Raw genomic sequence first — 5921 nt, 5'->3', positions numbered from 1 at the left:
GAGAGATTTAACATCTTGTAGTTTATATCATCCCTTTTCTAAACCTAACCCAACGAGAGATGGAGGGAGAGAGAGAGTTTACCATTTTATAGTTTATTTAATCCCTTTCTAACCCTAAGCCAACGAGAGATGGAGAGAGAGATTTAATATCTTGTAGTTTATATCATCCCTTTTCTAAACCTAACCCAACGAGAGATGGAGAGAGAGAGATTTAACATCTTGTAGTTTATATCATCCCTTTTCTAAACCTAACCCAAACCCAATGAGAGATGGAGTGGAGAAAGACTTTACCATTTTATAGTTTATTTAATCCCTTTCTAACCCTAAGCCAACGAGAGATGGAGAGAGAGATTTAATATCTTGTAGTTTATATCATCCCTTTTCTAAACCTAACCCAACGAGAGAGGAGTGGAGAAAGACTTTACCATTTTATAGTTGATTTCATCCCTTTCTAACCCTAACCCAACGAGAGATGGGGAGAGAGAGATTTAACATCTTGTAGTTTATATCATCCCTTATTTTGTGGTTTATCAGCCTTATAAAACACACACACACACTCACACTCAGTCAGGAAATTGACATCTCTGGACATCTCTGGACATCTATGGACATCTCTAGACATCTCTAGACATCTCTGGACATCTCTGGACAGCTCTGGACATCTCTAGACATCTCTGGACATCTCTAGACATCTCTAGACATCTCTGGATAGCTCTGGTTAGCTCTGGACATCTCTAGACATCTCTGGACATCTCTAGACATGTCTAGACATCTCTGGACATCTCTAGACATGTCTAGACATCTCTGGATAGCTCTGGACATCTCTAGACATGTCTAGACATCTCTGGACATCTCTGGACGTCTCTGGACATCTCTGGACAGCTCTGGACAACTCTGGACATCTCTAGACATCTCTGGACATCTCTAGACATCTCTAGACATCTCTGGATAGCTCTGGACATCTCTAGACATGTCTAGACATCTCTGGACATCTCTGGACAGCTCTGGACAGCTCTGGACATCTCTAGACATCTCTGGACATCTCTATACATCTCTAGACATCTCTGGATAGCTCTGGACATCTCTAGACATGTCTAGACATCTCTGGACATCTCTGGACATCTCTAGACATCTCTGGACATCTCTGGACATCTCTAGACATCTCTGGACAACTCTGGACATCTCTGGACATCTCTAGACATCTCTAGACATCTCTGGACATCTCTGGACATCTCTGGACATCTCTAGACATCTCTGGACATCTCTGGACATCTCTGGACAGCTCTGGATATCTCTGGACATCTCTAGACATCTCTAGACATCTCTGGACAGTTCTGGACATCTCTGGAGAGATCTAGACAGTTCTGGAGAGCTCTGGATCTGGAAGGCTAAAGGTGTGAGAGTGTGTTCGGCGCATGTGACAAATACAATTTGATTTGATTTGAAATGTTAAGAGCCTCACGTTTCACACTTTTAGAGTTATTACTACACTATGAAACAAAAATACATTAAATAAAGAATAATCATAAAAATCTTTGGAGCTTAAATGACATTCTGGGAAAAAATGCGAACTCGGCTCTATCATTCATTCAATCAGATGTCTCATTCATCACAAAACCAACTGATATTGCAACAACTTTAATTAATTTTTTATTGGCAAGATGAAGCAAACTTAGGTATGACATGCCAATAAAAAATACTAACACTACATATCCAAGTATATTTGACCAAATTATGAAAGACAAGAATTGTCATTTTAAATTCCGTAAAGTTAGTGTGGAGGAGGCTTTTTTTTTGTCTATCAACAATGACAAGCCACCGGGGTCTGACAACTTAAGCCTACTAGAATGTGTGTGCCCCCAGGCCTGGAGGGAAGCAAAAGTAATTCCTCTACCTAACAATAGCCATTATTAGCTTAAATAGCCAACCAATCAGCCTGCTGGGCTTCCGAGTGGCTCAGCATTTTAAGGCACTGCATCTCAGTGCAAGAAGCGTCACTACAGTCTCTGGTTTGAATCCAGGCTGTATCACATCCAGCCTTAATTGGGAGTCCCATAGGGAGGCGCACAATTGGCCCAGGATCGTCCAGGTTTGGCCAGGGTAGGCCGTCATTGTAAATAAGAATTCGTTCTTAACTGACTTGCCTAGAAATGTAAAAAAAAGATGTCAAATAAAGTTACCAACCCTTAGTAAACCTTTGGAAAAAATTGTGTTTGACCAGATGCAATGCAATTTTACAGTAAACAAATTGACAACAAACTTGCAGCATGCTTACAGAGAAGGACATTCAACGAGCGCAGCACTTACACAAATGACTGATGATTGAAGATAAAAAGATTGCCTGTTTTGTTAGACGTCAGTGCAGCTTTTGACATTATGGACCATAGTCTGCTGCTGGCAAAACGTGTGTGTTATGGCTTTACACCCCCTGGTATATTGTGGATAAAGAATTACCTGTCTAACAGAACACAGAGGGTGTTATGGCTTTACACCTCCTGCTATATTGTGGATAAAGAATTACCTGTCTAACAGAACACAGAGGGTGTTATGGCTTTACACCTCCTGCTATAATGTGGATGAAGAGTTACCTGTCTAACAGAACACAGAGGGTGTTATGGCTTTACACCTCCTGCTATAATGTGGATAAAGAGTTACCTGTCTAACAGAACACAGAGGGTGTTATGGCTTTACACCTCCTGCTATAATGTGGATAAAGAGTTACCTGTCTAACAGAACACAGAAGGTGTTATGGCTTTACACCCCCTGCTATAATGTGGATGAAGAGTTACCTGTCTAACAGAACACAGAAGGTGTTGTTTAATGGAAGCCTCTCAAACATTATCCAGGTAGAATCAGGAATTCCCCAAGGTGGCTGTCTAGACCCATTACTTTTTTTTTTACAAATAAATTGCCACTGGCTTTGAGGAAAGCCAGAGTATCTATCTATGCGGATGACTCAACCCTATACATGTCAGCTACTACAGCGACTGACATGACTGCAACACTTTTAACAAAGAGTTGCAGTTAGTTTCAGGTTGTGCGGCAAGGAATAAGTTAGTCCTAAATATTTCTAAAACTAAAAGTATTGTATTTGGGTCATATCATTCACTAAACCCTAAACCTCATCTCAACAATACCACTTCATATAATGTTTACATACCCTACATAACTCATCTCATATGTATATACTGTACTCTATACCATCTACTGCATCTTGCCTATGCCATCACTCATTCATATATTTTTATGTACATATTCTTCAGTCCTTTACACTTGTGTCTATAAGGTAGTAGTTGTGGAATTGTTAGGTTAGATTACTTGTTGGTTATTACTGCATTGTCGGAACTAGAAGCACAAGCAGTTCGCTACACTCACATTAACATCTGCTAACCATGTGTATGTGACAAATACAATTTGATTTGAACTAAATCCTGTAATAAATAATGTGGTCATTTTAAGGTGTTGAGGTGACTAAACTGCTTGGAGTTACCCTGGATTGTGATCAGTCATGGTCAAGACATATTGATACAACAGTAGCTAAGATGGGGAGAAGTCTGTCTATAATAAAGTGCTACTCTGCCTTCTTGACAGCACTATCAACAAGGCATGTCCTACAGGTCCTAGTTTCTACCTTCTTTAAAAAATATATATATTTCTCCTTTATTTAACCAGGTAGGCTAGTTGAGAACAAGTCCTCATTTACAACTGCGACCTGGCCAAGATAAAGCATAGCAGTGTGAACAGACAACAACACAGAGTTACACATGGAGTAAACAATAAACAAGTCAATAACACAGTAGAAAAAAACATGTTTTTGTCTATATACATTGTGTGCAAAAGGCATGAGGAGGTAGGCGAATAATTACAATTTAGCAGATTAACACTGGAGTGATAAATTATCAGATGGTCATGTGAAGGAAGATATACTGGTGTGAAAAAGAGCAGAAAAGTAAATAAATAAAAACAGTATGGGGATGAGGTAGGTACATTGGGTGGGCTATTTACCGACAGACTATGTACAGCTGCAGCGATCGGTTAGCTGCTCAGATAGCAGATGTTTAAAGTTGGTGGGGGAGATAAAAGTCTCCAACTTCAGCGATTTTTGCAATTCGTTCCAGTCACAGGCAGCAGAGAACTGGAAGGAAAGGCGGCCAAATGAGGTGTTGGCTTTAGGGATGATCAGTGAGATACACCTGCTGGAGCGCGTGCTACGGGTGGGTGTTGCCATCGTGACCAGTGAACTGAGATAAGGCGGAGCTTTACCTAGCATGGACTTGTAGATGACCTGGAGCCAGTGGGTCTGGCGACGAATATGTAGCGAGGACCAGCCGACTAGAGCATACAGGTCGCAGTGGTGGGTGGTATAAGGTGCTTTAGTAACAAAACGGATGGCACTGTGATAAACTGCATCCAGTTTGCTGTGTAGAGTATTGGAAGTTATTTTGTAGATGACATCATCGAAGTCGAGGATCGGTAGGATAGTCAGTTTTACTAGGGTAAGTTTGGCGGCGTGAGTGAAGGAGGCTTTGTTGCGGAATGGAAAGCCGACTCTAGATTTGATTTTAGGTAGCCTAGTGGTTAGAGTGTAGAGGCGGCAGGTAGCCAGTACTACATAGAGCCTTGACTACATGGAACTCTATTCCACATCAAGTTACTCATGCAAGCAGTAAAATTAGTTTCAAAAAACGTATATAAAAAAACACCTTATGCTAGGCTACCCTGGCGGCAGGGTAGCCTGGTGGTTAGAGCGTTGGACTAGAAACCGAAAGATTGCAAGTTTAAATCCCAGAGCTGATAAGGTACAAATCTGTTGTTCTGTCCCTAAACTAGGCAGTTAACCCACTGTTCCAAGGCCGTCATTGAAAATAAGAATTTGTTCTAAACTGACTTGCCTAGTTAAATAAAGGTTAAAATAAAAAATTAAAATGAAACAGACTGTGAAGCAACACAAACAATATACACATGCAGACGGTGGCAGGTAGCCTAGTGGTTAGAGTGTAGAGGCGGCAGGTAGCCTAGTGGTTAGAGTGTAGAGGCGGCAGGTAGCCTAGTGGTTAGAGTGTAGAGGAGGCAGGTAGCCTAGTGGTTGTGTAGAGGTTAGAGGTGGTAGGGTAGCCTAGTGGATAGAGTGTAGGCGGCAGGTAGCCTAGAGTGATTAGAGTGGTTAGAGTGTAGAGGAGGCAGGTAGCCTAGTGATTAGAGTGTAGAGGCGGCAGGTAGCCTAGTGATTAGAGTGTAGAGGTGGCAGGTAGCCTAGTGGTTGTAGAGTGGTTAGGCAGGTAGCCTAGTGGTTAGAGTGTAGAGGTGGTAGGGTAGCCTAGTGGTTAGAGTGTAGAGGCGGCAGGTAGCCTAGTGATTAGTGGAGGTAGCCTAGTGGTTAGAGTGTAGAGGCGGCAGGTAGCCTAGTGGTTAGAGTGTAGAGGCGGCAGGTAGCCTAGTGGTTAGAGTGTAGAGGCGGCAGGTAGAGTGATTAGAGTGTAGAGGCGGCAGGTAGCCTAGTGGTTAGAGTGTGGCAGGTAGCCTAGTGGTTAGAGTGGTAGCCTAGTGGTTAGAGTGTAGAGGAGGCAGGTAGCCTAGTGGTTTAGAGGAGGCAGGTAGCCTAGTGGTTAGAGTGTAGAGGTGGCAGGTAGCCTAGTGATTAGAGTGTAGAGGGGCAGGTAGCCTAGTGGTTAGAGCGTAGAGGCGGCAGGTAGCCTAGTGATTAGAGCGTAGAGGTGGCAGGTAGCCTAGTGATTAGAGTGTAGAGGCGGCAGGTAGCCTAGTGATTAGAGTGTAGAGGAGGCAGGTAGCCTAGTGGTTAGAGTGTAGAGGTAGTGGCAGGTAGCCTAGTGATTAGAGTGTAGAGGCGGCAGGTAGCCTAGTGGTTAGAGCGTAGAGGTGGCAGGTAGCCTAGTGGTTAGAGTGTAGAGGCGGCAGGTAGC

This window comes from Oncorhynchus keta, chromosome 8 (genome assembly GCF_023373465.1).
Source record: "Oncorhynchus keta strain PuntledgeMale-10-30-2019 chromosome 8, Oket_V2, whole genome shotgun sequence".
Lineage (NCBI taxonomy): Eukaryota > Metazoa > Chordata > Actinopteri > Salmoniformes > Salmonidae > Oncorhynchus > Oncorhynchus keta.
The sequence above is the reverse complement of the archived record's forward strand: the minus strand, read 5'-3'. Positions refer to the sequence as shown.